Genomic DNA, 22797 nt, shown 5'->3' on the forward strand with positions numbered 1-22797 from the left:
CAAAGGCCATCGCCCATATGCCCATCAACATAGGCCCTGTGGGTACATTCACATCATCGTTGTGTAATAACGCGTTTCTGGAATGGTCTCATTCACTTGAAGGCACACTCAACAATTGAGGTTTGTGGATTTCCCTATCACAGGCTGTTTATTGGTGACTTTCAATGCCACTTAGGAGTCGGGCCAGGGGGGCTTTTGGCTGCAGGCTTTCTTCTAGATGCTATACACACACAAGATGTTCTTTCCTGATCAGCTGCATGCCCATTATGTGTGTAAAGTGATCGCCTGCTTTCCCCTCCAACCAAAGAGTAGAGAGCGGCCTCAGCCTACATGTCCCCACCAAACAACCCCCTCAGACGCGTTTCGTCCTACCACCACGGGGAAGGACGGAACGTATCAGTAACATGGTTTGGCTGGCAGAGACATGTAGTCCGAGGCCGCTCTTTACTGCTTGGTTGCACGGACTAGAGAGGAGAGCAGCGATCACTTTACACATATAAAGTTTTGGTCTCTGGATTAGTACATAAATATGCCAGCACCCCACTTTCCTAAAGATCTTTTGCTTTGAGGGCATATTTATAAAGCAGTAAATGTGACCTTTCACCAAACATTCACTAGGGGCCAAAATGGACATGCTGTTAAATTTTTGCATTAGCTGTGTACACTCTTGATTAGGTGCATGCCCTTGTTCAGTTGGGTGGTGGGGTTGACAGTAAAACCTTGGCTCAACCACCTAATTTTACAACACCCCCATCCACTTGTGTGAACAAGCTCTTACTTTCAGTTAGGCACACTTAACAACTGAGGCACAGGGATGTTCCTACCATGAGATGGGCTGTTAATTAGTACCATTAATGCCACTTAAGAGTAATGTCTGAGATGCTTATGGCCGCATGCTGACATTTAGATCCTATACACACCAGGGCGTATTTATAAAGCAATGAATGTGACTTTCACCAAACATTCACTAGTGGCCAAAAGGGACATACTGTTGAATTTTTGAAGCAAGTGTGTACACTCCTGATTGGGTGCATGCCCTTGTACGGTAGAAGGGGTGTTAAAATCGAGGCTCAACTGCCTGATTTTACCATCCCCTGGCCACTTGTGCAAACAACCCTTTACATTTAGTTAGGCACACTAAAACAACTGAGGTTCAGGGATGTTCCTACCATGAGATAGGCTGAGAATTGGTTTCAGCCAACACCACTTAGGGAAGTGTCGCATGCTTGCTTTTAGATGCTATACATACAAGAATGTATTTATAGAACTGTCTCAATCTCCTGATTTTACTGCCCCTTGGCTACTTGTGTGAATGAGCCCTTAATTTCCATGAGGCAAACTCGACAACCGAGGTTTAGGAATGTTCCTACCATGAGATGAGCCGAGAATCGGTCTCAGCCAACGCCACTTAGGGAAGTGCCGGACACGCCTATGGCTGCATCCATGCTTTTAGATGCTATACATACAAGAATGTATTTTTAGACTGGTGTCTCAACCTTCTGATTTTACTGCCCCCTGGCTACTTGTGTGAATGAGCCCTTAATTTCAGTGAGGTAAACCCGACAACTAAGGTTTAGGAATTTTCCTACCATGAGATGATCTGAGAATTGGTCTCAGCCAACACCACTTAGGGAAGTGTCAGAGATGCCTATGGCTGCATCAATGCTTTTAGATGCTATACAGTGCCTTGCGAAAGTATTCGGCCCCCTTGAACTTTGCAAACTTTTGCCACATTTCAGGCTTCAAACATAAAGATATAAAACTGTAATTTTTTGAAGAATCAACAAGTAGGACACAATCATGAAGTGGAACGAAGTTTATTGGATATTTCAAACTTTTTTAACAAATAAAAAACTGAAAAATTGGACGTGCAAAATTATTCAGCCCCCTTAAGTTAATACTTTGTAGTGTCACCTTTTGCTGCGATTACAGCTGTAAGTCGCTTAGGGTATGTCTCTATCAGTTTTGCACATCGAGAGACTGAAATTTTTGCCCATTCCTCCTTGCAAAACAGCTCGAGCTCAGTGAGGTTGGATGGAGAGCGTTTGTGAACAGCAGTTTTCAGTTCTTTCCACAGATTCTCGATTGGATTCAGGTCTGGACTTTGACTTGGCCATTCTAACATCTGGATATGTTTATTTGTGAACCATTCCATTGTAGATTTTGCTTTATGTTTTGGATCATTGTCTTGTTGGAAGACAAATCTCCGTCCCAGTCTCAGGTCTTTTGCAGACTCCATCAGGTTTTCTTCCAGAATGGTCCTGTATTTGGCTCCATCCATCTTCCCATCAATTTTAACCATCTTCCCTGTCCCTGCTGAAGAAAAGCAGGCCCAAACCATGATGCTGCCACCACCATGTTTGACAGTGGGGATGGTGTGTTCAGGGTGATGAGCTGTGTTGCTTTTATGCCAAACATAACATTTTGCATTGTTGCCAAAAAGTTTGATTTTGGTTTCATCTGACCAGAGCACCTTCTTCCACATGTTTGGTGTCTCCCAGGTGGCTTGTGGCAAACTTTAAACAACACTTTTTATGGATATCTTTAAGAAATGGCTTTCTTCTTGCCACTCTTCCATAAAGGCCAGATTTGTGCAGTATACGACTGATTGTTGTCCTATGGACAGAGTCTCCCACCTCAGCTGTAGATCTCTGCAGTTCATCCAGAGTGATCATGGGCCTATTGGCTGCATCTCTGATCAGTCTTCTCCTTGTATGAGCTGAAAGTTTAGAGGGACGGCCAGGTCTTCGTAGATTTGCAGTGGTCTGATACTTCTTCCATTTCAATATTATCGCTTGCACAGTGCTCCTTGGGATGTTTAAAGCCTGGCAAATGTTTTTGTATCCAAATCCGGCTTTAAACTTCTCCACAACAGTATCTCGGACCTGCCTGGTGTGTTCCTTGTTCTTCATGATGCTCTCTGCGCTTTAAATGGACCTCTGAGACTATCACAGTGCAGGTGCATTTATACGGAGACTTGATTACACACAGGTGGATTCTATTTATCATCATTAGTCATTTAGGTCAACATTGGATCATTCAGAGATCCTCACTGAACTTCTGGAGAGAGTTTGCTGCACTGAAAGTAAAGGGGCTGAATAATTTTGCACGCCCGATTTTTCAGTTTTTTATTTGTTAACAAAGTTTGAAATATCCAATAAATTTCGTTCCACTTCATGATTGTGTCCCACTTGTTGTTGATTCTTCACAAAAAAATACAGTTTTATATCTTTAGGTTTGAAGCCTGAAATGTGGCAAAAGGTTGCAAAGTTCAAGGGGGCCGAATACTTTCGCAAGGCACTGTATGAAAAGGGACATACTGTTGAATTTTTGAAGCAAGTGTGTACACTCCTGATTGGGTGCATGCCCTTGTACGGTAGAAGGGGTGTTAAAATCGAGGCTCAACTGCCTGATGTTACCATCCCCTGGCCACTTGTGCAAACAACCTCTTACATTTAGTTAGGCACACTCAACAACTGAGGTTCAGGGATGCTTCCTACCATGAGATAGGCTGAGAATTGGTCTCAGCCAACACCACTTAGAGAAGTGTCGGGGACGCCTACAGCTGCATCCAGGCTTTTAGATGCTATACATACAAGAATGTATTTATAGAACTGTCTCAACCTCCTGATTTTACTGCCCCCTTGTGTGAATGAGCCCTTAATTTCAGTGAGGTAACGAGGTTTAGGAATGTTCCTACTATGAGATGAGCTGAGAATTGGTCTCAGCCAACACCACTTAGGGAAGTGTCGGAGACGCCGATGGCTACCATCCATGCTTTTAGATACTATATACACTAAGGGTTATATTTATAAAGCAGTGATTGAGACTTTCACCAAACATTCACTGGTGGTGAATCAATCACTGTCCTTTAAAACACAGGCACCAGAAAGATTCACCCGCAGAGACTATATATGAAATAATATGAAATATATGAAAAATATGTGAAATAACCGGTCCGCTGATCTAGAAATACGCCCCTTTTTGTCCGTGGAAGATCAGTTTCTAAGGAACGCGGTGAAAGTATCAGAATGGAAAACGAGATAAGAATCCTTTCATAATAAAGTTATTAATCTGCGGCAAATTAAAAGTGTCCGCCTTAAATAAGCTGCTTTAATTAAAGAGGAGCAGATCTGATGTGCTGCATCTGATAATATTTATTAAAAAAGGAATAATCTGCCAATTTAAAGAAAAAGTTCGGCTGCTGAATTATGGCGAGTTTACGCTTGGCGCTGATCAGTCTACAATGGCCGGTATAGGGCTGACACATTAATGAGATGATCAGGGTTAGCCCAATCTGATGGGAATTATTTACATTTGTTTTGTGCTAAGGCAGAATCAGATGATCAGCTAATCTTCTGGCCTATTTATTAAAGCGTATCTCCAGAAATGCACAGTGTAGGGGGCCCCATACACCTTCCAATCTGGTCATACAATCTTTGTACAATCAAGTTTAAAATTGACCAAATCTATTTAATATAAAGACCTACCTGATCTACCCAATCAATGTGTGGCTCTCGTGCTACACAGTGCCCATAGTAATAGTAATGTAGTTTTTTGCTGAAACGTGATGAAATCTTTATGGGATTCGGTTGCTATGAGCACAACTTTTTTGCGTTCTGTTAACCGCTTGCCGACCGCCGCAAGTAGATTTACTGCGGCGGTCAGCCCCTGCCAGGCAGAGTGACGTTAATTAACATCACTAGCCTGGGAGGGTCTGGGGAGCGAGCGCGCGCCCGCGGAGGCGTGGTCACGGACCCCCCCGCGCGTGTGACTGGGCGGACCCGATGTCCGCTGGTCACTCGGCGATCGGCGGGGGAGAGGAAGAAAGTCAGGCGGCTTGTGTAAACAAGCCACCTGTCATTCTGCTCCGTGTAAAGACACTGATCACACGGATCTACTATGTAGATCCGTTGATCAGTGTCCTTACAGCTCAAGCCACAGCCAATCACAGTAGAAAGCACGCCCCTAGGGACACACACAGCCCCTCCCTCCCAGTAACAGTGCATATATATAGCACTGATTACTGTAGTAATGTCACTGGTAACCCCAAAAGTGTCAAAAATGTCAGTCAAGGGTCCGATCTGTCCGCCGCAATGTCGCAGTACCGCAAAAAAAAAATCGCAGATCGCCGCCATTACGCGTTAAAAAAAAAAAAACAACAAAAATGACAAAAATTTTTCCCTTTGTTAGTAAACGCGATAACTTTTGCGCAAACCAATAAAAATACGCTTTTTGCGATTTTTTTTTACCAAACATAGGTAGGATAAAACAAATTGGCCGAAAATGTTAAAAAATTTTGATTTTTACATTTTTTTTGGGGGGGAATTTCATATAAAAAAATGTGAAAAATATTGTTATTTTTGCAAAATTTACGCTCTTTTTTTGTTTATAGCGCAAAAAGTAAAAATCGCACAGGTGATCAAATACCACCAAAAGAAAGCTCTGTTTGTGGGAAAAAAAAGGACGTCAAATTCGTTTAGGTACAGCGTCGCACGACCGCGCAATTGTCCGTTAAAATCACGCAGTGCCGAATCGCAAAATACCCCCCGGTCTTTTAGCAGGAAAATCCTCCGGGGCTTAAGTGGTTAACCAAGCACAAGTGGATTTTGGTGGAGCCAAAGATTTTTTTTTTTTAAGATTATAAAGTTGAAGTTTAATCTGCTCATATTTTGCATCCCCGACCCCATTAGGATGCAAAAAAAACCTTTTTATTTCCAATATATACCTTATTTTACACCCATTGATGTCATCACTGGGTCCCTGTGCTTCTCTATATAATGGGTGTCCCCAAACCAAGAACTGGGGCAGGCTCTGCTTTGCTGCAGCTTGTAATGTGCGTGATGAGAAGCTCACAGTGTGCAGTGAAAGCCATTTCAATGCAGGAGAAGCGCCGGTACAACTGTGCTAGATTGAAGAGAAGGGAGGAGGGGAGATTGAAGCAGTTTTGTTGATGTTGGCCAGTGTCAGGGGCTATTATGGGTATCGATGATCTGCTATTCTTTCTTTCATCTTGGAGACGTGTCTTCTACTCATGATGCTATTACGGGATGTGCTCCATCTTTTCCATCAGAATATTGGGGTACAGCGGGCATGATTTGGGGTACCTTTTGCACCTGAATACGAAACACTTGGTGGTGAGGTTACGCTATGTGCCAACATCACAGGAAATCCTGAATGTTTCCTTACTTTTGCACAATTGCACCTTGCAGGGCAACTGCCAGGAACCTAAAACAAAGACTTCATGTGGCCTGGGGGGGTGGGGGGCTGTGTGGCTGGCAGTATAGCACATGGAGCCTGGCTCCAGAACCTGGGTATTGATCAGCATGGGGATCCTGGCTCTAGAACCCAGACATTGATCAGCACACAGATCCTAGCTCTAGAATCCAGCCATTGATCAGCACATGGATCCTGGCTCCAGAACCCCAGCTACTGACCAACACATGGATCTTGGTCCTAAAACGCCGCTATGGATCAGCAAATGGATCCCAGCTCCAGAACCCAGCTTTTGATCAGCACATGGATCCTGGCTTCAGAACCACTGCTACTGACCAGCACATGGATCCTGGTTCCAGAACCCTGGCTACTGACCAGCACATGGATCCTGGTTCCAGAACCCTGGCTACTGACCAGCACATGGATCCTGGTTCCAGAACCCTGGCTACTGACCAGCACATGGATCCTGGTTCCAGAACCCTGGCTACTGACCAGCACATGGATCCTGGTTCCAGAACCCTGGTTACTGACCAGCACATAGATCCTGGCTCCAGAACCCAGCTATTGATTAGTACATGGATCTCGGTTCCAGAACCTCAGCTACTGACCAGCTTGTGGATCCTGGCTCCAGAACACTGGCTACTGACCAGCACATGGGGCTCCAGAACATAGCTATTGATAAGTACATGGATCCAGGTTCAAGAACCTCAGCCACTGATCAGCACATAGATCCCGTCTCCAGAACCCAGCTTTTGATCAGCACATGGATCCTGGCTCCAGAACCCCAGCTACTGACCAGCACATAGATCCTGGCTGCAGAACCCAGCTTTTGATCAGCACATGGATCCTGGCTCCAGAACCCAGCTATTAATCAGCACATGGATTCCAGTTCCAGAACCACAGCTGCTGACCAGCTAAAGGAATCCTGGCTCCAGATCAGTACATTGATCCTGGCTCCAGAACCCCACCATGGGTCAGCACATTGATTCTGGCACATGCACGTGGAACCTGGCTATTGATCAGCACATGTATCCTGGCTTCAGAACCCAGCTATTGATCAGCATATGGATCCCAGTTTCCAAACCACAGCTGCTTACTACCACATGGATCCTGGCTCCAAAACCCCACAGAATTTATCAGCACATGGATCCTAGCTCCAGAACCCAGCTATTCATCGGCACTAGGGATGTGCTCAGGTGTGTTCAGGTCCTAGTCCCAACTCACCTGAGCCATCCCGCCAGGAAGCCATCACTGCACACCGCTAATCATGAGCAGTGTGTGTATGTGCAGCTGTGGGCCGTGAAATGCCTCACTGTCTATGATTGGCTTCCTGGCGGGATTGCTCAGGTAGGTTGGGACACGCCTGAGCCTATTACGAATTGGCACATGGATCCTGGCTCCAGAACCTGGTTATTGATCAGCACATGGATCCCAGTTCCAGAACCTCAGTTACTGACCAACACATGGATCCTGGCTCAAGAGTCCTGCAACTTACCAGCAAATGAATCCTGGCTCCAGAACCCGGCTACTGACCAGCACATAGATCCTGGCTCCAGAACCCAGCAACTGACCAGCACATGGATCCTGGCTCCAGAACCCAGTTACTGACCAGAACATGGATCCTGGCTCCAGAACCCAGCTTTTGATCAGCACACAGATCCTGGCTCCAGAAACCAGCCATTGATCCTCATGTGGATCCTGGCTCTAGAACCTGAATATTGATCAGCGCATACATAGATCCTGGCTCCAGAGCCCAGCTATTGACAGCACATACATAGATCCTGGCTCTAGAACCCAGCTATTGACAGCACATGGATCCTGGCTCCAGAACCCAGCCATTTATCAGCACTTGGATCCTGGCTCCAGAACCCGGCTATTGATCCTCACATGGATCCTGGCTCCAGAACCTGATAAATTAATCAGCACCTGGACCCTGGCTCTAGAACCAGACTACTGATCGGCACATGGATCCTGGCTCCAGAACCCAGCTTGGTACACAAATTCCAGCTCCAGAACCAAGCTTTTGATCGGCACACAAATTCCGGCTCCAGAACCAAGCTTTTGATCGGCACACAGAGCCTGCCTCTAGAACCCAGCTATTGATCAGCACACGATACCAATGACGGAGAAGCAGCTTCAAGGTCACCAATGTTTTTTTCCACATGCGTCTGCTGGAAAGCTATCCCCCCCACCCCCACCCGGAGCAGTGATAGGACAATGGACACCTGATAGTCTCTCTCTGGTATCAGGCAGACCCTGGAGGCTGTACAGTCTATGTCAGCACTGTCTGTACCCAACGTCCTGGCATCTCTTACAACGATCCTGTCCTTCCAGGTCTCTATAGATCTGACTGCACATTATACAACCCCAGACCTTCCAACTGCTAACATACTGTATACCCAGCATCAACCTTCTAGCCATGGCCTATGCTCAGAATCACCCTTCCAGATGTGCCCTATATGTGGCATCGCTTTTCCAGCCATGCCCTATAAACAGCACCATCCTTCCAGCTATGCCCTATACACAGCGCCATCCTTCCAGCCAAGCCCTATACACAGCGCCATCATTCCAACCAAGCCCTATACACAGCGCCATCATTCCAGCCATGCCCTATACACAGCGCCATCATTCCAGCCATGCCCTATACACAGTGCCTCCATTCCAACTAAGCCCTATACACAGCGCAATCATTCCAGCCAAGCCCTATACACAGCACCATTCTTCTAGCCAAGCCCTATACACAGCGCCATCATTCCAGCCAAGCCCTATACACAGCGCCATGATTCCAGCCAAGCCCTATACACAGTGCCATTCTTCCAGCCATGCCCTATACACAGTGCCACCATTCCAACTAAACCCTATACACAGTGCCATCTTCCCAGCCAAGCCCTATACATAGTGCCATCCTTCTAGCCAAGCCCTATACACAGCGCCATCATTCCAGCCAAGCCCTATACACAGCGCCATCATTCCAGCCAAGCCTTATACACAGCGCCATCATTCCAGCCAAGCCCTATACACAGCGCCATCCTTCTAGCCAAGCCCTATACACAGCGCCATCATTCCAGCCAAGCCCTATACACAGCGCCATTCTTCTAGCCAAGCCCTATACACAGCGCCATCATTCCAGCCATGCCCTATAAACAGCACCATCCTTCCAGCTATGCCCTATACACAGCGCCATCATTCGAGCCAAGCCCTATACAAACCGCCATCATTCCAGCCAAGCCCTATATACAGCGCCATCATTCCAGCCAAGCCCTATACACAGCGCCATCATTCCAGCCAAGCCCTATACACAGCGCCATCATTCCAGCCAAGCCCTATACACAGCGCCATCATTCCAGCCAAGCCCTATATACAGCGCCATCATTCCAGCCAAGCCCTATACACAGTGCCATTCTTCCAGCCATGCCCTATACACAGTGCCACCCTTCCAGCTAAGCCCTATTTACAGTGCCATCTTCCCAGCCAAGCCCTATACATAGTGCCATCCTTCCAGCGAAGCCCTATACACAGTGCCATCCTTCCAGTCAAGCCCATGGTCATGGTACTGTGTATAGGGCACGGCTGGAAGGATTGTGCGGTGTTTAGGGCTTGGCTGGAATGATTTGGGGAGCCATGTCATCTGCTGGTGTTGGTCCACTGTGTTTTATCAAGTCCAAAGTCAGCACAGCCCTCTAGCAGGAAATTTTAAAGCACTTCATGCTTCCCTCTGCTGACCAGCTTTATGGAGATGCTGATTTCCTTTTCCAGCAGGACTTGGCACCGCCCACACTGCCAAAACTACCAATACCTGGTCACATGATCATGGTACCACTGTGCTTGATTGGCCAGCAAACTTGCCTGACCTAAACCCCATAGAGAGTCTGTGGGGTATTGTGAAGAGTAAGATGAGAGACACCAGACCCAACAATGCAGACAAGCTCAAGGCCGCTATCAAAGAAACCTGGGCTTCCATAACACCTCAGCAGTGCCACAGGCTGATCGCCTCCATGGCACACCGCATTGATGCAGTAATTCATGCAAAAGGAGCCCTGACCAAGTACTGAGTGCATACTATACTGTACATGGACAGACTTTTCACTAAGCCAACATTTCTGTTTTACAAATCTTTTTTTTTTTCAATTGGTCTTATGTAACATTCTAATTTTCTGAGATACTGAATTTTGGGCCGTCACTAGCTGTAAGCCATAATCATCAAAATAAAAGAAAGAAATGCTTGAAATCTATCACTCTGTGTGGAACGCATCTATATAAAATATATTAGTTTCACTTTTTGAATTGAATTACTGAAATAAATTAACTTTTTAACGATTTTCTAATTTTACGAGATGCCCGTGTATATATCAATCCCACATTTACAAGCAGACTAAACTGTTCAGGGAAAGTGACAGTTACGGGGGTGGGACAACCTATAACACTGACGGGGGTGACTACAGAAGTTTTTTTTTTTTTTAACAGAGAATTTAAATCCGGTGAATAAAAGGCGACAGTTGTGAGCCCCCCAGCCATGTCATAAATTGTCCCCGACATGAAGAAACAACCGTTGTCACAAAACATTATTTCAGTTCCGACTCATTTCCCTACGAGGTGCTCCTCTGCTCTCCAGGTGAAAGGAGCCAAAGGAAAGCATTTCATTGTATTATTAGAAGGCAAAAATAGACAAATTGTTTTTGGATACAGAAAGGGATTTTTTTTTTTTTGGGGGGGGGGGGGGGTGTCTATGTCCCATTGAGATGTTTTCCATTCACTTCCTGTTCCAGAGACACAACAGAAAGTGAGAAGAAATCTCCCCAAAGTGAGGGGAACCCCCTTAGAAAGCGGTCACTGTATCAAAGTCCCAATTGGCCATTTGTGATCTTTGGATACAGTGGTGGTTAACCAGCTGCCGACCACACGCCGCCTATTTACTACGCCGGTCGCTTGGAAGCAACCAGGGGGCGAGCGCGCTCCATCAGCAGGGCGCGCTCCTGCCCCCCGCTCGTTAGCGGGGACTCTGAGGCATGGGGCAGGCGGCTCCGATTGCCGCCTGACACCCGTGATCGCTTCCTGTTGAGACAGAAGGACGGTCGGCTGTTGTAAACACAGCTGACCGTTCTTCTCCCTGGAATGATCATAGAGTGCCTGTGACCCTTCTATATAGAATCACAGTTCTCTATGATCATTTCACAAGCCCCCCCCCCCACAGTTAGAATCACTCCCCTAGGCTCACATTTAACCCCTTGATCACTCATAGTATTAACCCCTTCCCTGCCAGTGTCATTATTACAGTAACAGTGCATATTTTTAGCATTGATTACTGTAGTAATGTCACTGGTCCCCCCAAAAGTGTATAAAATCCCATATGGAAGAAAAATGTATTTCCAATATATTTAGGGAAAAATTATTTAGAAATATATTGAATATGGCCAAAATTGTAGCATTTCAAATCTATTTCCAATATATTTGGGCTAAAATTTTAGAAATATATTGTATATGGCCAAAATTGTAGCATTTCAAATATATTTCCAATATATTTGGGAAAAATAATCTGTCCGCCGCAATAAAAAAAAAATGCAGATCGCCGCCATTACTAGTAAAAAAAAAAGAAATAAATAAAAATTACAAATTTTCCCGTAGTTAGTATATGCAATAACTTGCGCAAACCAATTAACCACTTTACCCCCAGCCCTATTTCGGACACTTTTTGTTCACAAGTTAAAACCAGTATTTTTTCCTAGAAAACTACTTAGAACCCCCAAACATTATATATATTTTTTTAGCAAAGACTCTGGAGAATAAAATGTCGGTCATTGCAAAATTTTGTTGTCACGCGTTATTTGCGCAGCGGTCTTTAAAACGCCATTTTTTTGGAAAAAATTTGAAAAATCACATTTCACTGCATTTAAAAAATACTAAACAGTAAAGTTAGCCCATTTTTTTTGTATATTGTGAAAGATGATGTCACGCCGAGTAAATAGACACCCAACATGTTATGGTTTAAAATTGCGCCCCCCCGTGGGATGGCGACAAACTACGGTCAATAGAGATCTCAATCTGCGACGCTTTAAATTTATTTAACGGTTACCAGTTTAGAGTGTAGCTCTTTTTTTAAATTATTGCCCACGCTCTGGCGATCGCGGCGATACCTCACATGTGTGGTTTGAACAGCGATTTCATTTTCGGCTCGACTTGCGTATACGTTTTTTTTTGTGCGCGAGCTAACGGTGACGGGGGCGGCTAAATTTTTTTTTTTTTTTTTTTCCTATTTATTTTTTCTTTTTTTTTTAACTTTATTACAGGTTTTTAGAAAAAAAAAAAAATCTGATCACTTTTATTGCTGTCACAAGCAATGTAAACATCCCTTGTGACACCAATATATAGTGACAGGTACTCTTTATGGAGGGATCGAGGGTCTAAAAGACCCTAGACCCCTCCACTACACTTCCCTGTATGCAAAACGCCGAAAACGGCATTTTTGCATACAGCCGTTTTTCAAATCTGCCGCCTTTTGCAGCAGAGTAACCCAGATGTGACGTCATGGACGCCGCCTCCGGGTTACGTCATCGGAGACCCGATCGATGCCGTTTCCGGCATTCATCGGGACTCCATCCAGCCGGCGGATGCGCCGGCTGGGTGCTCGGGGCTCCCGGTGGGACGGGAGCCCCAAGCAAAGCCGCGGAAGGCAGTGGGAGGGGGGGGGCGTCCCCTCCTGCCCCCCCGGGTAACGATCGAGCGGCTCCCGAGCCGCATCGATCGTTACCGACGGAAAGCCGACCGTCGGCTTCAAACAACGGTACTGGGATGATGCCTCTAGCTAGAGGCATCATCCCGGTATAACCACTCAAAGTCAGCCGACGTAGATCTAAGTGGCTGGTCACTCGCTGAAGGTGGACGCTTGCTGCACAACCCTTTGCCAAACTCTCCAAACGAACAAGATTTCCCTTGCTTTGTGGATTTCAGCTGCCCCCAGTCAGCCTTACAGCTGATGGGCGCACTTAACTGGAGGATGCTTTTATAAATACTTCTATTTCTCAAATTATCGACTCTCCCTAAAGAAGCACTCAAATGCAGCGATGAGACCCACCCAGTCATCTGTTTTTAACTTCATTGGCAGGCATATATTCTAAACAGTTACACGGCAAACTCTACCGCTGCTTTAAGGTTGCCCCTGAAGAAGGAGTTGTGACTTATATCTTTGAAACGCGTTGGGCACATACCTCAATAGAGCGGTACCCTTCTGTCCATTTGACTGTATGAACTATACCAAGCTTGCCAATTGTTTTTAACCATTTATACTTGTATCTGTATATGTTATCATTATTTTTCAATAAAACTATCATTATTATATTTTTTTGTATCCATTTTCGTGCCTTAAAAGTCCCACCCCAAGGGGAATTTCCATTTTGTTGTATACATTTGGGATGTGGCACTGTTTGGAGTGATCTCCCATGAGCACACCAATTGTTAAAATATGCTTATTGCAATTTTTTTTACCATAAATATGTAGCAGAAAACACATTGGCCTAAAATGTTAAAAAAAATATTTTTTTTTTTTTTTTTGGGAATGTCATATAGCAGAATGTGAAAAAAATTAGTTTTTTTTTTCAGAATTGTCGCTCTTTTTTTGTTTATAGCACAAAAAATAAAAAATCGCATAGGTGATCAAATACCACTAAAAGAAAGCTCTATTTGTGGGAAAAAAAGGACATCAATTTTATTTGGGTACAGCGTTGCACGACCGCGCAATTGTCCATTAAAATCACGCAGTGCCGAGTTGTAAAAAGTGGCCTGGTCATTAAGGGGGAAATCCTTTCGGTCTTAAAGTGGTAAAAATAGAACTAAAGGCAAACTTTTTTTTTTTTTTTCTCGGTTTTGGATAGAGTGGTGAGAAAATTAGAACCCCTGTCAGGATTTTATCACTGTCTGTGTCCCCATTAGGGAGATTCACTTTCGTGGTTTGTTCTGATGACTCATCACCGAAAGTGAAAGAAAATCCCAAATTTTGTGTTGTCACCAGAACAGGAATAAAGAGGGAATCTTCCAATGGTAACTATTTCTGGAGACACCCAGGAATTCCATCACTTTAAAAGGATTTCCTCTCACTTCCTGTTTTGGCTATAGGACAGGAAGTGAAGGGAAATCACCCCAATGGGACACACATGGCAAAAAAGTAAACTGACCCGGGGTTATAACTCTCCCTTACTACATCCAAAATGAAAAAAAAGTTTTGTCTTTAGTGCCAGTTCACATTGATGCGAATCCACTGCGGGTTCCCTTCATGTGCGATATGCCATATGCGAACTGCTGGGGGTGTCAATACAAAGTTACCGACACCCCCAGATTAGTTCACATATCGCAGTGTGAACTGTCAGTTCGGACAGGACTTGGATCGCATAGGTGTGAGCACCCATGTGATCCGATTCTGGTGCGGACCCAAAAAAGGGTCCTGTGCGCCTTTGGCCCAAATGTGATGCAAATTCAGCCATGCAATCTGTATGGCTGAATTCCCATCACACAGACATGGCATGTGATTTGCACAGCCTACCTACATCAGTTTTTCGCTCAGGCACCTGTGTTGTTGTGCGCAAACTTGTCCACAGGTTCTTTAGGGCACTGGCTGGCACAGCATTTAAAATTTGTGTTGGGGCATATTAGATAGGAAAGGGGCGTGGGAATTCCTAAAGGGTTTTATTACAATAAATAACCCTGCACTTTATTTTTTGCTTGGGCGTCTGTGCGGTTGTGCGCAAGGTTGTCCATGGGTTCTATAAAGATGAATGGGAGTGCAAGCACTGCCCAGTGCGTATACACAGTGTATATATAAAATCTGTGTGGGGCTTATTAGATAGGAAAGGGGTGAGGGAACGCCTAAAGAGCTTTAATACAAAAAATAAACCTGGACTTTATTTTCTGCTGGGGCTGTTGTGCGCAAGCTTGTCCATAGGTTCTATAAAGATGAATGGGAGTGCAAGCACTGCCCGGTGCGTATACACAGTGTATATAAAATCTGTGTGGGGGCTTATTACATAGGAAAGGTGTGCAGGAAAGCCTAAAGGGTTTTAATACAAAAAATAAACCTGGACTTTTTTTTTCTGCTGGAGCTGTTGTGCGCAAGCTTGTCTACAGGTTCTATGAAGATGGATGGGAGCGCAAAGGCTCCCCGGCACGGGGGCACGCTTCATTTAAAATCTGTGCAGAATCTTATTAGGTAGGAAAGGAGTGAGGGAACCACCAAAAGGTTTTAATGCAAAAAATAAACCCGCACTTTATTTCTTGTTCAGGATATTGTGCGCAAGCTTGTTCATAGGGTTCTATAAAAATGAATGGGAGCGCAAACGCTGCCCGTCGTGGGTGCGTGCCTAATTTAAACTCTGCGCAGAAGCTTGTTAGATAGGAAAGGGGTGAGGGAACCACTAAAAGGTTCTAAAGCCAAAAATAAACCTGGGCTTTATTTTTTGCTGGGACTGTTGTGTGCAAGCTTGGTTCTACGAAAATTAATGGGAGCGCAAAATGCTGCCTGGTGCGTGTACGCGCTGTATTTAAAATCTGTGTGGGGCTTATTAAAACAGGAAAGGGGTGCAGGATCCCCTAAAGGGTTTTAATACAAAAAAATATCCCTGGACTTTATTTCTTGCTCAGGCTTTTGTGCGCAACCTTATCCACAGATTCTATAAAGATGGATGAGAGCGCAAACGCTGCCCGCCGCGGGTGTGCGCTTACTTTAAAATCTGCACAGAAGCTGGTTAGATAGGAAAAGGGGTGAGGGAACCACTAAAAAGTTCTGAAGCAAAAAGAAAACCTGGGCTTTATTTTTTGCTGGGGCTGTTGTGCGCAAAGCTTTTCCACAGGTTCTATGAAGATAAATAGGAGTGCAAAATGCTGCCTGGTGAATGTACGCGCTGTATTTAAAATCTGTGTGGGGCTTATTAGACAGGAAAGGGGTGCGGGGGGCATCTAAAAGGGTTTTAATACAATAAAAATCCCTGGACTTTATTTCTTGCTCAGGCTGTTGTGCGCAATCTTGTCCACAGGTTCTATAAAGATGGATGGGAGCGCAAACGCTGCGCACTTACTTTAAAATCTGCGCAGAAGCTTGTTAGATAGGAAAGGGGTGAGGGAACCACTAAAAGGTTCTAAAGCAAAAAATAAACCTGGGCTTTATTTTTTGCTGGGGCTGTTGTGCGCAAAGCTTTTCCACAGGTTCTAGAAGGATGAATAGGAGCGCAAAATGCTGCCTGGTGCGTGTGCGCTGTATTTAAATCTGTGTGGGGCTTATTAGACAGGAAAGGGATGCGGGGGGCATCTAAAAGGGTTTTAATACAATAAAAATCCCTGGACTTTACTTCTTGCTCAGGCTGTTGTGCGCAATCTTGTCCAGAGGTTCTATAAAGATGGATGGGAGCGCAAATGCAGCGCACTTACTTTAAAATCTGCGCAGAAGCTTGTTAGATAGGAAAGGGGTGAGGGAACCACTAAAAGGTTCTAAAGCAAAAAATAAACCCGGGCTTTATTTTTTGCTGGGGCTGTTGTGCGCAAAGTTTGTCCACAGGTTCTATGAAGATGAATGGGAGTGCCATTGTGCAGGTGCGTCTTTTATTTGAAATCTGTGTAGAAGCTTATTAGACAAGGGAATTTTGTCCAATATTGTCACCTATGTCTTCCCCCCCAATATCTTTACCTGGGACTTTGCATCCCCTCCCTCCTTCCCTGTAATTCTCTATAAGGATTCTCTGGATAACCCCTCCCCCTGAGTGGCCTGTAATGGGTTAATCCACCTGGCGTTCACTAACTTGTCCGACTAGTTGTGTAGAGATTGTTCATTCAAATGGCTGACAAAGCAAGCCGGCAGCGTGCTGCACAGAGCACAATGGGAGCAGAAAAGCCCAAAGTGCTCAGAGGGGACCCCACCCGGCCAGATTAACCCCCGCCACCGACTCCCACAGTGACTGCAGCGCATTGCCCAGGGGAGGGCGCTGCCCGGGAAAGGGTTAACGGACGGACGTGCTTGTGTTTACAATGCGAGTCCTGTGCACCTGTGACAGGTGCAATGCGATCTCCCTAACTGTACACCCACCCCACCCCCGCCAGACACAATGAGCGAGCAACTTCCCAACGCTCCACCGCAGAATTACAACTCACAACTTCAACCTAGAGATCACCCCACACATCACTTTTATTTATTTATTTATGAGGCTCCCAATGCCAAAATAATCAGCTGTGGATCGGACGATTTTGGTGCCTCTTAATGCTGAATAATCAGCGGTGAAAACAGCGATTTTGGTGCCTCCCAATGCCAAATAGTCAGCAGTGGAAAGAGGCTGAGATGGTCCTATATAGGTCTATAGGGCTGAGATGATCCTATAGAGGTCTATAGGGCTGAGATGATCCTATATAGGTCTATAGGGCTGAGATGATCCTATAGAAGTCTATTGGGGTGAGATGGTCCTATAGAAGTCTATAGGGCTGAGATGATCCTATATAGGTCTATAGGGCTGAGATGATCCTGTATAGGTCTATAGGGCTGAGATGATCCTATATAGGTCTATAGGGCTGAGATGATCCTATATAGGTCTATAGGGCTGAGATGATCCTATATAGGTCTATAGGGCTGAGATGGTCCTATAGAAGTCTATTGGGCTGAGATGATCCTATATAGGTCTATAGGGCTGAGATGATCCTATATAGGTCTATAGGGCTGAGATGATCCTATATAGGTCTATAGGGCTGAGATGATCCTATATAGGTCTATAGGGCTGAGATGATCCTATAGAAGTCTATAGGGCTGAGATGATCCTATAGAAGTCTATAGGGCTGAGATGATCCTATAGAAATCTATCGGAGTGAGATGATCCTATAGAAGTCTATTGGGGTGAGATGATCCTATAGAAGTCTATTGGGGTGAGATGATCCTATAGAAGTCTATTTGGGTGAGATGGTCCTATAGATGTCTATGGGGCTGAGATGATCCTGTAGAAGTCTATGGGGCTGAGATGTTCTTAGCTGAAGTCTATTGGGGTGAGATGGTCCTATAGAAGTCTATTGGGGCTGAGATTGTCCTATAAAGTCTATAGAGCTGAGATGGTCCTATAAAGTCTATGGGGCTGAGATGGTCCTATAAGGTCTATGGGGCTGAGATGGTCCTATAAGGTCTATGGGGCTGAGATGGTCCTATAAGGTCTATGGGGCTGAGATGGTCCTATAAGGTCTATGGGGCTGAGATAGACCTTATAGGACCATCCCAGCCCCCATATACCCTATAGAATCATCTCATCCCCATAGACCTTATAGGACAATCTGAACCCCATAGACCTTATAGGACCATGGGGCTGAGATGTTCCTATAAGGGCTATGGGGCTGAGATGTTCCTATACGGTCTATGGGGGCTGAGATGGTCCTATAAGGTCTATGGGGCTGAGATAGCCTTATAGAAGTCTATGGGGCTGAGATGGCCCTATAGACGTCTATGGGGCTGAGATGGCCCTATAGAAGTCTATGGGGCTGAGATGGCCCTATAGAAGTCTATGGGGCTGAGATGGCCCTATAGAAGTCTATGGGGCTGAGATGGCCCTAAAGAAGTCTAAGGAGCTGGGATGGCCCTATAGACGTCTAAGGAGCTGGGATGGCCCAATAGAAATCTATGTGGCTGGGATGGATCTATAAAAATCTATGGGGCTGGGATGGATCTATAGAAATATATGGGGCTGGGATGGATCTATAGAAATCTATGGGGCTGGGATGGATCTATAGAAATCTATGGGGCTGGGGTGGATCTATAGAAATCTTTGGGGCTGGGATTGCCTCATAGAAGTCTATGGGGCTGGGATGGCGTCATAGAGATCTATGGGGCTGGGATGAATCTATAGAAATCTTTGGGGCTGGGATGGATCTATAGAAATCTATGGGGCTGGGATGGATCTATAGAAATCTATGGGGCTGGGATGGATCTATAGAAATCTATGGGGCTGGGATGGATCTATAAAAATCTATGGGGCTGGGATGGATCTATAAAAATCTATGGGGCTGGGATGGATCTATAAAAATCTATGGGGCTGGGATGGATCTATAGAAATATATGGGGCTGGGATGGATCTATAGAAATCTATGGGGCTTGGGTGGATCTATAGAAATCTTTGGGGCTGGGATGGATCTATAGAAATATATGGGGCTGGGATGGATCTATAGAAATCTATGGGGCTGGGATGGATCTATAGAAATCTATGGGGCTGGGATGGATCTATAGAAATCTATAGGGCTGGGATGGATCTATAGAAATCTATGGGGCTGAGATGGACCCAGAGAAATCTATTGGGGTGAGATGATCCTATAGAAGTCTATGGGGCTGAGAAGAACCATAATGAAGAGCAGGACGGTCAAAGAGGACACAGGACGCTGGAATTAACTTTGTTTTTTTTTTCTTGAAATGCCATCTCCAGACGTGGAGGTATTACACCAAAAGAGAGGATCCTCGTTTCACAAGACATTTCCAGGGACCAAAAACTATTCCAGGGACTGATGTTCAACAAACACTTTGAATTCAGATTTAAAATAATATAATTCCCCCTTTTTTGGACTGTTTCCCCTTTTGTTTCTTCCTAATGTTTTCCCATAATCCTCTATTAATCTTATATTGGTTCTCTGTATGGTTCCAGCACAGACAGTGGAACCTCCTTTATTCCAACCAAGGTATAAAAGAGAGAAAATAAATGCATATATTACGACAATAAAGAAAATAAATAATAAAAAAATACACGAATAATAAAATCTTAATAATAATCATCATTATATATATATATATATATATATATATATATATAAAAAATAAAAAAAATATATAATGATTCTTATTATATATATAAAGTAAAAAAAAAATATATATATATATATAAAATTTGAAAAAATTATATATATTATTAAATATATATATATATATATATATATATATATATATATATATATATATATATATATATATATATGCATACACACACACACACATACATATATACACACACACATACATATATATATATTTATTTATTTTTTTTTGTTAAAATATATTAATATATAAAACAATAAAATAATGTATGGATCTGATAGGCAAAGGAAGCATTGATCATTGATAAATGATACAACAATAGCTGGCCCGGAAACACATGCCGCAAAAAATTCCAAGGACAAATCTTTAATAAATGCTCTAAAATTGGATCAATGAATCGACCATGAAAAAAAAAAAAAATTAAAGATCAAAAATTTCCAGGGACAAATCTACAAAAGTGGAAATACAAAAACTGAACACTACAATAAAATGAAATATCTGCTACATATTTGGGGACCACAGATCCCATCCAGGGACAAATCAAGAGGTGTCCACATTTTTTTTTAGGAACACAGATTTTAGCAGGTCAGAAAAACCAGGGCCATTTCCAGGGACAACACATCATTCCCAGGGACAGGTCTTACAATCCACGGAGCGTCCCTGGAAAAAAAACCCAACCCTACATTTTATAGCAGATAGAAAAAGCAGGGACTTTTCCCATTTCCATGGACAGCACATTATTATGAGATACAAAAAGCAGAGCGTGTCCCTGGAAAAAGCAGATCGAAAACGCCGGGACTTTTCCAGGGACAGATCGTTTTCAGGGACAGGAGATCATTTCCAGGGACAAGTCCCTCAAAACCCAGAGACTGTCATTGGAAAAACCGAGCCCTACATTATATAAATCACAGATTGTAGTTGGTCAGGAACATCAGATCCTTCACAGGGACAGGACTTGCAGTCCATGGAGCGTCCCTGGAAAAAAAAAAAAAAAAAACAACCTCACATTTTATAGCAGATAGAAAAAGCAGGGACTTTTCCAGGGACAGAAGATCATTCTGAGGTACAAGTCCTTAAAAAGGAGAGATCGTCCCAGGAAAACCCAACCCTGCATTTTACAAAATCACAGATTGTAGCCGGTCAGAGAAAAAGAGGGCCAGGGACATCCGATCATTCCCAGGGACAGGTCTTACAAACCCCAGAGCGTCCCTAGAAAACCCAACCCTGTATTATAAAGCAGGGTCTTTTCCAGGGACCACTGATCACCTCCAAGGACAAGTCCTGCAAATCAAAGCGTGTCCCTGGAAAACCCAACCCTGCATTTTATAAAAACTCAGATGTTTAGGATCTAGCAAGAAGAAGCAGGGACTTTTCCCAGGGACCTTTGGTCATTTCTAAGGACAAGTTGTACAAATCAAAGAATGTCCCTGGAAAAACCCAACCCTTCATTTTAGGAAAACTCAGATTTTTAGGCTCTAGCAGGAAGAAACCTGGACTTCTCGAGGGACCATTGGTCATTTGCAAGGACAAGTCCTACAAATCAAAGAGTGTCCCTGGAAAACTCAACCCTACATTATATGAAAACTCAGATTTTTAGGATCTAGCAAGAACTTTTCAAGGGACCATTGGTCATTTCCAAGGACAAGTCCTACAAATCAAAGTGTGTCCCTGGAAAACCCAACCCTTATATGAAAACTCAGATTTTTTTGATCTAGCAGGAAGAAACCAGGACTTTTCCAGGGACCATTGATCACCGCCAAAGACAAGTCCTACAAATCAAAGAGTGTCCCTGGAAAACCTAACCCTGTATTATAAAGGAGGGACTTTGCCAGGGACCACTGATCATTTCCAAGGACAAGTCCTACAAATCAAAGAGTGTCCCTGGAAAACCCAACCCTGTATTATAAAGGAGGGACTTTGCCAGGGACCACCGATCATTTCCAAGGACAAGTCCTACAAATCAAAGAGTGTCCCTGGAAAACCCAACCCTGTATTATAAAGGAGGGACTTTTCCAGAGACCATTGATCACCGCCAAAGACAAGTCCTACAAATCAAAGAGTGTCCCTGGAAAACCTAACCCTGTATTATAAAGGAGGGACTTTGCCAGGGACCACTGATCATTTCCAAGGACAAGTCCTACAAATCAAAGAGTGTCCCTGGAAAACTCAACCCTACATTATATGAAAACTCCGATTTTTAGGATCTAGCAAGAACTTTTCAAGGGACCATTGGTCATTTCCAAATTAAAGAGTGTCTCTGGCAAACCAACCCTGTACTATAAAGGAGGGACTTTTCCAGGGACCACTGATCACCTCCAAGGACAAGTCCTACAAATCAAAGCGTGGCCCTGGAAAACCAAACCCTGCATTTTAATAAAAACTCATATTTTTAAGATCTAGCAGGAAGAAGCTGGGACTTTGCCAGGGACTATTGATCATTTCCAAGGACAAGACATACAAATCAAAGCACGTCCCTGGAAAACCCAACCCTGTATTATAAAGGAGGGACTTTGTCAGAGTCCATTGATCACCGCCAAGGACAAGTCCTACAAATCAAAGAGTGTCCCTGGAAAACTCAACCCTACATTATATGAAAACTCAGATTTTTAGGATCTAGCAAGAACTTTTCAAAGGACCATTGGTCATTTCCAAGGACAAGTCCTACAAATCAAAGAGTGCCCCTGGAAAACCTAACCTTGCATTTTACAAAAACGCAGATTTTTAGGATCTAGCAGGAACGTTTCAAGGGACCATTGATCATTTCCATGGACAAGTCCTAC

The 22797-nt window shown here is 44.1% G+C and overlaps 1 protein-coding gene across 1 annotated transcript in view; it reads right to left on the reverse strand.

The window, feature by feature from the left end:
- GAB2 (GRB2 associated binding protein 2) overlaps positions 1–22797 on the reverse strand; it is a 329003-nt gene that overhangs the window by 305759 nt on the left and 447 nt on the right. The gene's annotated exons all lie outside the window — the stretch shown is intronic.

Source organism: Pelophylax lessonae (assembly GCF_965119305.1).
Source record: "Pelophylax lessonae genome assembly, chromosome: 2".
Taxonomy (NCBI): domain Eukaryota; kingdom Metazoa; phylum Chordata; class Amphibia; order Anura; family Ranidae; genus Pelophylax; species Pelophylax lessonae.